This window comes from Athene noctua, chromosome 1 (assembly GCF_965140245.1).
Source record: "Athene noctua chromosome 1, bAthNoc1.hap1.1, whole genome shotgun sequence".
NCBI classification, from domain to species: domain Eukaryota; kingdom Metazoa; phylum Chordata; class Aves; order Strigiformes; family Strigidae; genus Athene; species Athene noctua.
In genome coordinates, this window is record NC_134037.1 from 141,640,737 (window position 1) to 141,653,229 (window position 12,493).

The window sequence follows — 12,493 nt, forward strand, 5'->3', positions numbered from 1 at the left end:
GATGAAGACCCTTTTACTCAAGGACAGTAATCAACTTTTGTGCCTCTTCTGTAGCCAGACCTAGCTCCTCACTCTTCAGCAGCCGCGGGAGCTTGAAGTAGGCTGGAGAGGAGCGGAGTAGTTCCCTGAGTCTGATAGCAGCGGTACTAGATAGAAAAACCTTGAGTTTGGGGAGTTTTGCATTGAGGGTTGGGTTTGGGTATTGGGGTTTTTTTTTGGGGGGTGGGGTGGTGGTGCAGGCAGAATAACACCAAACAACACGGTGGGCATTTGCACTCTTTATTATTCTCACCTGCTTTGGTTGGCTCAGCTCTGGGAGGACAGTAAGGACAATTCTCCCTATCTAAGGACATTCTCCAAACAGACATGAACAATTTTGTCTGAACCAAGACTGGCCACATTTCTTTCTGCAGAACTTAGCACAGCTTGGCAGCAGTACAGTTGAAAGATTAGTGCAATCTAATTAACTCCTTTAAAACTTCTGATCTAAAAGACTGCCACTGCTTTTACCTTGTGCACCTTCTGTGTGAAAGTAAGATGTGCCTCCAAGTATAATATGCCTTCAGAAATGCTGAAGCTAATAATGTCCACCCTCCAGCATCAGTCCTGTTAAATTATGCTGTCATTCTAGTGTATTCACACTGATATCATTCTGCTCCATCGTGAGGAGATCCATTTATTATGAGCAAATCCGTCTCCTGTACACACCAATTATTTTACATAGGATGGATTGGAAGCAGGTCCCATAATTATACCCTAGTCAACCAGTCAAGTCTATAAACAAAATCTTTCACTCTCTCATTACCTATTTTCCTTCCATCTATTATTCTTCGAATGTTTATGGGAGTTGTGTGTGTGTGTTTTAATCCATCAACAGCTGTACATTTTTCAAGCCCAAATGCCCTAAAACTGTGGTTATTTTTCATAAGGTTTCCAAATGCCCTTCTGTATTTTTTTTCTCCTGACAGCCAGAGCAGAATAAACCATCATTAAAGGCAGCACGAATTGTACTGCTAATTAACAATGTGGTTGGTGCTCTAGAAACCTGGGGTTTTTTATTTTTTTGTTTGTTTTTTTTTTTTTTTCCTGCTGTTATTATTGGGAAAGAAGTTCAGTGGTGAAATTCCCAACTCAGCCACTCTTTTTATTCCCATTACAGTCTGTCTGTCTGTCTTAGTATTCAGTTTTCCTCTGTTCAAATAGTAGATTAATTTTACAGAATCAATGCCATCTCTGTTAATATAAGCTCTGCTTTCTTAGTTTGCTTGGATCTTTGATATTTTTTTTTTTAATGCCATTGCTGCTATTAATGCCAATATTTGCACAAAGTTATGCTGTCTTTCTCACCAAATTTGGGCCATATTTGGATATGTCTGAGAAGTTTCATGCAGACCTGTAAATTTTGCTACTTGCCATTTTGGGAGCATTAGACCCTGAGATTCTCAGCTGAACGACAAATGACTTTGCAGCTCTTGTCCATCAGAGACTGTGGTATAGTGCCATATTGACCTGCACAGCTGTGAAGGGCATTGCTGGTAGGAGTTGTCCAGTTTCTTATGTCCCCCTAACAAATAGATGTTCTAAGCCTGAGAGCTGTGTCAGCTTTTAGCTAGTCTGGAAAAGAAATTACTTTCCTCTCCCATAAAACTTTTAGATACCTTAAAAGAAAATAATTCCAATTGGAGCTGGGATCTGCAGTGTAAGGAACTCAGAATCAAGTTCTTGTTTGCACATTCCTCCATCCTTACTGCTTCCCTCATGTATTGACTGCTTTGAGATATTTAGACTTTTTTTTAGTCATGCTTGTACACAACAGCTCACTAGATTGAGGATTTGAACCTGAGTCTCCTACAGAGTCTTTTGAGTGCTGTGAATGGTATTAACTATTTTTCTTCCCTAAAGAGAGAAACCAGAAGAAAATGAGCCAAAATATTAGTGTCCTCACTTATCCCTTTTATAGCATGATTTGTAGTTAGGGTAGTTCTTGTGCGAATTGACTAAGAGCATCAGCAAAGCTTACACATCCAAAATACTCATGGAGGGTTATTGCCAGAATTGTTCCTTTCTGGTGTTCAGGCCAACCTCCCGTCCTGTATATCTGTCTCCCAGTCTCAATCCCCCTGCCTTTATCTTAGGCCAAGATAGAAATTGGCACAAAAGCTGCACACAAAACAAGTGAGAGTTTTTCTCTCCAGTGCCCACACTGTGGAGACAAATCCATGGAACCACTTTCAAGCAGTAGTGTAGGAAGCACCTGGAACGGTGGGGGCCAAACTTAGCAGGGTAAATTCAGGGCATGGGTTGGTGCTAGTGCTGAGACCTGTAAACCTGGAAGGCTATAGATAGGACTCAAAATATTAGGTGCCCAAGATAAGAGGCTTGAGCTCCTAAGCTCCCTGTGTTGTAAGTGGAAAGAAATCAGTTTCTCCAAAAGCCAGTGCACCACTTTCTACAGCCTGGAATCAGGAGTCACAGGAGTATACAGAAATGTTCAGATGTGATATCTTGCAACCCATCAACTCTTCTTATCCACTTGTTTCTCTGCCTTTAAACACTGATCTATTAACCTGTCAGTGAGGTAGGTACCATTGTGGCTTTTCATCTCGTATATTTATTTCAATAAAGCTTTTATTTGATATATTTGCCACACATGGATGGTTCTGCTAACACTTTCTCAGACTAATTCCCACTCTGAATTTGTCAAGGCAACTTGTACTAAAGCCATGCTAGGAACACCCAGGCTTACAAATAGCAGAAACTAGAACTTCACTCAGGTAGTGAAGATAATATGGTTGGAGGGAAAAAATTCCCCCTTTACAAGGCCTCAGGAAGTTTTCTAACATGTATCTTTCCCAAGAGAAAAAAAAAACCACATAATTTCTGAATAACAATATCCACAAAATCTACTTCATGTCCTAGTGCATGTAAACAATTAAAAGCATAGCAACCACAAACTGCCACATTCTGATAATCAGTAATGTGTCCTTTTTTGACTGGCTGTAGAAAATCTTCATCTTTTCTTTTGTCTTTCATTAACCTGAATATATTAATTGTAGTGGTCATGCTTTTCAACACCATGTTTGGGAACAGATGTATCTTCTCAAGAGAGGCACTGGTGGGCTTTAGCGTTGAAAAAGTCTTCCTTGGCCTGTTGTGTCACCCTTATTTCTAGATAGGTTATTTGCTTTTTTTTCTTCTTCAGCATTTGTACAATGACTTTGAGATAGACAAAAATGAGAGCAATGAAGGTGACTGTTGAAGTTTTGGCCTTATGTACTGTTTCTCACCTAGCTGGGTCTAGGTTCCCTGTGCATCTGATTACATTTTTCCCTAAAAGAGGGAAAAGGTTTTTTTTGCAGTTTGCAATGCAGCAGCAGTTGGATCAAAGCTGTAGTGTTATATCTCAAAAAATAGCACTAAGGTCACTGTACATATGACATTAGAGAATGCAGTGGTCATGATGCTGTGAGGAGTGTGTTTGTCACTGTATCCTTCTTGAACGTGTCCTCCCCACCCCCCCCCACCCCCCACCCCCCCGTCATATTCAACATGGTAGTCTATAAATGCTCTGATATTTTTGAAAATTTGTACTTTCTGTGCACAGATGCCATTTACCTGTAACTTTGAAGGAGCCAGTCACAACTATATCAGTGGTGGTATTGATGTTATTTTATGGCATTTTTTTTTTGTTCTGACCAAAGCAATAGAGACACTCATACTAAAATCAGAAATTATTACTAGCCAAGGAAAGAAAGGAAACGTAGATAATTTTGCTTAGAAATCGATGCATTTTTAAGAGAGGTTAGCAGGGACTAAATAACCTAAACATATATTGTCAGAGTAATTTTTTTCTTCATTTTAATTCTGCTGAAACAAATATTCTTTTCTTTCTGCCATTGACTGAAACTGTGAAAAAAAACATTTGTGTAGGCATTGCTTGGCTAGGGTCATTTTCAGACACAGGTATACAGCAGTGGTAACGTGGCTGGATATGCCGTTTCCCCACAGAGGGAATCCCTCCTCTGTGAAACTCTGCAGTGAAACTTCAGTCTTTGTGCTGAACTGGGCTGCAGTAACCTTATGTGCTGAGTTCTTTTAGTAGGCATCCACACAGTGGGTGTGGACACTGGTAGCAGCTGCTGCTGTGATTCAGGTTTCCAGTACATGCAGAATTCAGAGCACAAATGGCTGTACCGAAGCCACAGAAGCTACCTGGGTAGCCACCTTGCTGAATCACATCTCTGGGGAGAAGGTGGCAGGATTTAGTGTACTACGCGGTTTCCAGCAGAGTCAGGACATGCTTTACAAACTCTGCTTCTTGTTCTCCTGTGATCTGGTGGATGGGCACAAAAACCTGTAAATTTTTTTCAAGATAGAGCCCTTATATTCAACAGGTTAGCAAATGGTAATACCTCTGCATACACCTTCCAAACAAGGCTGACCAGTTGCAACTCAGCAGTAACAGAAAGGTGCGATTTATGGAGACCTTCACAGGTTGGGGACTGCTGGCTCTGGATGGACAGTGTTAGAAACTTGTATGTGTTTCCATACACTCTAGTCAGAAACCCACTTTAGGATCACAAATATGTACATAAGCACCAGAATTTAAAATGCTTTGCTTTGCCAAAGGTGCCGAGTGCCTCCTGTAGTCACAACAGTTCAATTCGTCCTTCCTTGGTGTAACAGAGCACATTTATTTCAGGTTCTTAATGGGTAGGTGGATTTAGGAGACTGCCTTTAACCACTCAGATTGGACTGTATTACTTACTTTCTCCAGGCCACCTGTGCCAAACATGACATTGAACTGATCCAACAACTATGTAGTCCACACGAGCAATTCTTCCCTGCTGTAACTGATTGCTTCCTTATTGCCTGGACTTTGAGCGTCTTTCACTGAAAGCTAGTTCAAGTTAAAGCCTCAGCTAGTTAAACCCTTAGCGGAAGTTAGTAAGGCACCTTGATAAGAAATTACATTTTGAAAAATCATCTTTACGCTTGAATTCAACAAAAAGCAGCGTTTGGCACTTATCATACTTGTGAGTTAATTTAATGTTTTAGGTTTCAGAAAAGAATTTTCTCACTAAATCTTTCAGTATTAGAGGCCTGGCACTTTCCTATTTCAGTGGGGAAAAAAGAGCTAGGCTATGTTGTGGTTATGAAAAAGGGAAAATTTTGTAAATGCAGAGTTCCAGTTGTTCATTGATTTGTAAGTGTTGTCCCTCTTTGTCCTTAAAGTCTTTCATAGATCTGATCATCATTTAATTAGCTGCTGTCTCCCTCTCTTGCAGTTATGATTAGTGAAATATATAAAAATTACTTCATTAGTTCATGGTAGTTACTTGCCAGTAAGTTTAGCATATATGAGGTAGCTGGGTGAACAGATGAGTAAGTTTTAAACACCTGAAAGAATAATTAAAAGTGGATAAAGTGAGTTTGAAATTGTTTGGTTTGCACCAGGTAATCTGCAGAACGATAATTCTCTGGTTGCGTTATTTATTACTTACCGTTCATACAGTAGAATGTGTGATGTTTACTGTTCTTAAGAACAAGATTTATAGGGATGAACGATGAACCACAGTCTATGCAGAATACCATCTTCACAATTTATTGGACTGCAAAATAAAAGGCAACTAAAATAAGACCATGCTTTTTCAGCAAGGGTAGCTGATAAGTTTAAAAAGAAAGAACAGTATCTGGTCCCATGCCATTTAAACCGCAGGGATTAATTATCCTGAAAATCAACACTAATGTAGGAAAGAATCAGTTTTCTTTTGGCTCCTAACAGCTTGTCTATGTGATGTAAACTGTGCCAATGTCAACCCTGCTGTCACTGGAGGAACTAAGAGACTCTGTAAGCAGGACACAAAGACAACCTGGCATTCATCCTTTACCAAGGAGTACTGGGTCTCTGTAATTTTTACATAGCAACAGAAACCATGCTGAATAATGATCCAGCAGATCACATGTTATGCAATACAGAAAATAAAGGATTTTCTTTCAATCTCTGTAGGTCTTTGGGATTGCTTGTTGCACACACTCCCCTGCTTCCCTGGTCAACACTTCTAATGAGCGTGTTCATGTGTGCAGAGCAGTTGACAGAAAAGAACTTCAGGATAATTTTCTCTGCTGTTCCCCTTGAAACAATTCTCTGTCAGTGTGATTCCCCAGGGCTATGCAGAAAAGTAGAGCAATTAATCCCAGGAGTATTTTGATAGACAGCGTAGATAGACAGGTAATCCCTAGAGCCCAGGTGGTCACATCAGTGACCTTCAGGAGACAATGGCAGTGCCAGCATTGCCCACATCCAGGTTCACAGCCTTATTATACAGTGTGACATTATGATTTTTCTCAGAACCAGTTACACCAGGTGAACCTTCAGACTCAGGTGAACCTTCATGCTGACTCTTACCTGAACAGAATATGCTGACCTTACCTGAACAGAATACGCACCGCTACCACATCTTTGAGTTCCTCTCTCTCTAAAGAAACTGTGACAGATTTCCAGACCATCATACCCAATCTTGATGAAACTCAAAGGACTAGGAGCCAAATGATAACCAACCCCTGTCATAGGCTGTTGTTTGTACAATCAACAGTTTCATTTATGAGGGAGTTTTTTTCTGGCTTTGTAGTGCTGCTTTGTTGCTACATTAATCCTTAACAAAAAGTTTAATCGTCTTTTAGAAATTCTGAGTTTTCTGGAGATATTGTTCCAGCTGACTGCAAAGGGATATAAAGCAAGGAAGTGAGAGTTTGTGAAAGATAGCAAAGGCAGCTATATAGTCATGCTCAATGCATTACGTGGATTCTCTGTAATTTTTAGACTGAGCAATTACATGACTAAGTAATATATGCAATGCTATATCCTGCAAGTTTGTGTTGAATTTGCTTACCTCAAAACCTTGTATCACATAGCAAGAGATCTGTCTGTAGTTTTAGTGTGAGAAAACCTATCAGTCTCTTTGCTGCAGCTGGCTGCCTGTCTGTGAATGTCCATGTGAGATCAGGTACACACTGAGGGTGAGATACGCTGGTATGAAGAGAAATCAGAAGACCACACAGAGAACAGTCATGAGTTAGCAAATAAAGCCAACTTGTTTAAAATCCAAATTAAAATGCCATGGAAATTGTAACTGCAAGTTTACATTTCAGTGAATCTTTTTCAAGTAAATTCAAGGTAAAAGTCAAAAGAAGGGTTTGGAAGAGAAACTATCAGTCCAGAGTTTTTCCATTTGCTCTTTCATATCACATCACGTAAGATGTATATTTGTTTTCCAAAGAAAAGGATAGTGTTCATTTTTTGGAACAGGAAGACTACAAAGTTGACCTTTCCCAGTCAGTATATAAACAGAGCAACCAATGAAAGGATTGAGGCCCTGCAAACTTGACCAATGTAGGATATGAGTGTGTAACAAAGCAAGTCCATGAATTTTAGGTGAAGATGCAACTGCATAAAGCCTGAAGGATTACAGTTTTACCCTTCATGTGGTGTCTGTCATTTAATTTTTACCACATTGAATAGGTATAATAAAGCCAGATAATCCAACCTGGCCCTAGTGAGGGCAGACGACAAAGCTAGGGAGATAAAGGGATAGTCTTGAACCAGTGCTTCCCAGTGACCCACACTGCTAAATTGTTAGCATGCTCCCTGGCAGTTTTGGACCATGATAATTAGTATCTTTCCAAACAGTACTTACTGCAGGTCAGGCACTGCTTTAAACTGACATGGATGAGGCCACACTGGGCTGACAAGTCAAAAACAGCATAGTTATGCAAATTTAAGCCATGTTGCTCACTTTGGACAAGACAGTAGACCTTGGTTGATTTTACTTATTAGTGAAGACATAGTTAGTTTTGCTTCAGTTGTCTCAATTGTTTCCACTGGGCAAGGGCGGTGAAATAAGTGAAACCTGTACAAAGGCTGTAAAATGGTATGTCACCTTTTTCTGGGCTTTAGCGTTTTCACATCCTAGTTTGATTGGTTTTAAAAAACTTTGGTTTTAGAGAAAGGCAGAGGGTACTGAGGCTTTAAATATCTTGTTTATTCTTTGTGCATTTGATCACTGTTTTCCTGAATATTGAATTCATTTTCCATGAATGTACAACACACATAAGCAGTCAGCATCTGTTCACAGGCATTACCACATACAGTTTCTCATCCATCTCTGATTTGGTCCTGAGGCACAAGGGGCTCTGTTCAGCCAGACACCAACATTGTGGTTGACTTCACCTGAGCTAGTCACACTTTACTCTGTAGTCCATCAAAAGAAAGCGGCTGGCCTGGTAGTTAACCTCACCCTAAGCAGACACGCAAAGTAGAAGGAATTGCAATAAAAGTAGTGTTATGAAAGGAGCCATGGAGGGCAGTCTCTGACAGATACCTATATTGTAGACATGTAAAATCAGATCACATTATTCAACCCTAGAGTTCTTTACTTCAATGTTGCCTCAAACTTTTGAAAGACTTTAATTAAATAACTAAGGGTTTTGCTGAACCCTTTACGTTGTACTGTCTGTCCATGAAGTGCCCACACCACTGAGTCTCTTGTGAAGCCTCAGATGAGTTCCAATCGACTTGTTTGGGTTGTTTGGGTTTTTTTAAATTTTAACTGACTTTACTTTGATTCACCCAAGGCAAATGTGCAGCAGGTATATTTCCAAATTACTACACAAGCATAAGTATTTGCTATAGAATAAGGTTTATTTTACATACCTTAAATTGGAGGTCTTTTTGTTAGGGGGGACAGATATCTATTTCATGCCAGAGATAAGCAAAAACTGTGAACATTGGAAGGCTTATTCCAAATACCTATACCAAAGCCTGGGCACTTGCTGAAATGGATTCAAACTTCTGACTGAAGGATCAAGCTGTAAAGCTCAGACAAGTTGTCTATTTGCTATTATTTTTTAGGCTTCCAGTATTTTCTGATTTTGTTTGAAATAGAAGAATCTGTGTCCTTTTAGTACATCAGCTTTTGATACCAGACAAAACTGGGAAATGCAGAGACAAGTAAAACTAAAATAAAACCACCAGTACCATTGTTACTAATTGGTATCCTCGTTAGCAAGCTCAGCAGAGATGCCAGAAAATGAATGTATATATACGAAAACAGAGTAGCAGACTTGAGCTCATAATTTACAATGAATAATTTATTCAATTAATTTAGCCTGCTTTTCTTCTCAGAAAAACAGATTACAATTTCCTTGAATTTATCCATTATTCAAACATGTTCAATAAAAAATACTTTTTGTTTTCACTGTACAGACTGATTACAAATATTGTAGCATTGAACTGGGTTGTTAAGTTGTGATTGTTCAGAGAACTCAACGCACTTTCACCATTTTTTTTTCTTTCTCCTCCCACTAATTGGATGGACAAGCAAGTACTTAGGGTGCATACATTTGCCAGTGGGAATTTAAAATTTTTTGTCAGCAGGTATTCAACATGCACAACTTTTAAGTTGCTTTCTAAGAACATTTTTTCTCGCCATGAAAGGTCAAAAGCAGTAGAGTCCTATCTCACTTATACCAAGCATGGCTCTGGTCAAGCATTTTAAGTGTAGCAGAAGCTAATTCTTTAGAAGACCATAATTTTTGTGGACCTTATTTTGTTTAGAGTTGTATGTGACTGGCATGGGAGTACAGTTGCCTGTGTTGCACTTATCTGTGGACTGTTTTCACCATGGTTATCAAACTAGGCATTTTTCTTCACTCAGGCTCTCCTGCTGCTCCCCCTTCTCTTTAAGTTTACAAGTGTTTTCTTTCTGAACTTCCACAAAGATTGCAGCTATTTTAAGCTTTGTTTGAAATTTAAGGCTGCTGCTTTAGCAAAACAACTTCTGCCAAACTCCAACTACAAGTTTCAGTTGCATTACAAGGAAAATGCCAGCTTGAAAGAGAAAAAGGGAAGAGGAGATGAGGTGAAGAAGTTACTGTAGTTTGCCCCGAAATTCTTAGGCACAGTAGAATGTCACACTACAGCACACTAGAGTTGCAGTTGCACACCTCTTAAAAAGAAACAAGCAGGCCACTGATATTCTTGGAGGAATGAGACCTGCAAGCCTGTGGTGCAGCGGGTGGTGTTGGGCCCTGTGTCCTCTGCTTCCCCCTCGTGCAGCTGCTCGAGCTGCTCCCACAGCGCAGAATTTTCGGATGTGGATTCCCAGTGAACAGAAGGTCTCTATGGCAGGATATGAACAGACCCCAAACTCTCACAATATACGTGCCTTCCTGAAGAAAGGTGCCTCTCCTTCTGAGGTGTTTGCAGCTCTGCTCTGGGGCCAGGCAGAGCCCAGCTGGGTGGGGGGGCACACTCTGCTGTGTGCAGCATGCTCCCAGCCACGCTGATTAGCAGAAATATCAGGCTCTTGATACCCAACCCATACAACATCATTCCGCAGCCCAGCAGGCAAGCAGAATTTGCAGCCATGGCAATAATGACAGCTGGGTCATTACACACAAAACTGACAGTCTGTTAGTGTTCACTGTGATTTTTAAGCAAATTCTTTTTTACTGTATTGGTGCTTCTTTTTGTGTGTGGTATATGTTCTGTCTTCCAAAATAGGAATATTCTTCACAATAGTGAATATCAAATCTGTATTGCAGTGTGATCACTGGAAGGTCCTTTTTTTTTCACACTCAGTTGTTAGGGTTTGCTCAAACTCATTCTTTCACAGGCTGTACTTGGTCAGCAAAGAATCTGAAATTAACACTATGACTTGCGTTTAGTAAAAGCAATTCGAAATTCAGATCTTAGCTCTGCACAATGAACTGTGCACAGGCGATGCGTCAGATAGGTGATGAATCTCGGTGAATACTGGTGAATAATGAATACTTTTTTAGGAGATTCTTAGTGAACAACCTACAAGAATCATCAGACATGTTGGTGAGAACATTTTGCATGTATGTGCCTAGAACTAAAAGTAGATCTTGACTTAAATAATGAGATCTTCAGACTAGATTAATTCCTATTTTCTGGGAGCTCTGCAAAAAAAAAAATTACCTTTCTGTCTTCCACCCTGTAGTTTTTTTAAGTGAATGTCAGCCACAAAGCTGTAAAATAATGGATAGTGATCCTACTCAAATATTTGATAAATGAAGAGACCGAATGTAAGAACAAAGAGAAGGGACCATAAGCTAAAGGCCACCATGTACTCACATAAGAGTCTGAATTTACTTCTAAATTTTATTAAAGAGAACAAAATAATAAAATATAAATAAAGCAGTACAAACAAGCTTGAAAGAATTACTTGGAACCTCTAAAAGAGCTAAAGATAATTCTTAAGGTCTCTGTTGTGTGCAGGACTGTTTAAAGATATTCTGCCTAAGGATAGCTTTTCTGTCCTTCCCTCCCTCCCTCCCTCCCTCACAATGTTCTGAGTTCTTGAAACCATGCTTATCATGGGAGTATTTTCTAAACAACAATTGATGAGGCTTGTCTTTTGGTGCTGTAATTTTCTGTGGCCTGAATTTCTGGTCACACACCATGGCTGCTTTTGGGAGGCAAATATATATCAAATCAGATAACAGAGCTTGCTCTGCGTGGGGAGGAGTCACTGGTCCTAGCTTTCCTTCCCCTTACCTTTCCATCCTTAATTCAGGATTGAAAAGTATCAGACTGTGAGGGAATGGTGTCATGTTCATATTTTTGTAATTTTTCTCTCAAGTGTGTTATGAGTTCTGTTAGTTATTTAACAACCACAAAAAATTCTGAATCCACTCTGATTCCAGGTGAGTTCATGAGACATTCAAGGAGCAAAGAAAAATGTGGCTGCAGGAGATAGTTGTGTCATTTTACCTATATGTGTCATGGATTTACACGTGACATTTTTGCACTGTTCATCTAGCAATACAAGATATACCAGAAGTAGTGGAATAATGCCTGATCATTGCACTACTTCTGAAATATCTAGCTCAGATGGGCTCTGTACCACAGTTAAAACAGCCCTATAGTCTGTCAAATGAGCGTAAGTGTCCACAGCATGTGGTGGATGGTAAATGAAGGATTAAAGACTTGTCTCTAAGGCAGTTACTGCAGTAACCAAAAATAAAGTACCTAGCACAAGAATCTTCTATCACTCTTGGAAGTATTACATTCTCCTTGGGAATTAGTGTAAAAGAACACATTTGCTGAAAATTTCTGTTGTTCCTAATACCTTCCCCATGTTCACAGACTTGAGCCAAAGTCCACTGAAATATTTCGAAGGATTGAATGGGAAACCTAGGAACATTTCCAAGTTCACATGTGACATCTTTTTCCTCTTTCTTCTCTGTTTGCAGTTCATGAGTTTTTTGTGACTCTCAGGTAAGTTGTTAAAATAGTGGACTCTGATTGAAGACCAAAAAAGATGCAACAGTTTGGGGCTGGGCACCCTGTTAAGTCTGTGGGAGTTTTGGAGCATGGACATGGGTTGAGTCCATCCATATTAAATCATTTTATTGGGGATGATTTTTTTTTTCCACAGTCTTGACTTGCAACTAATATTATTTTGCA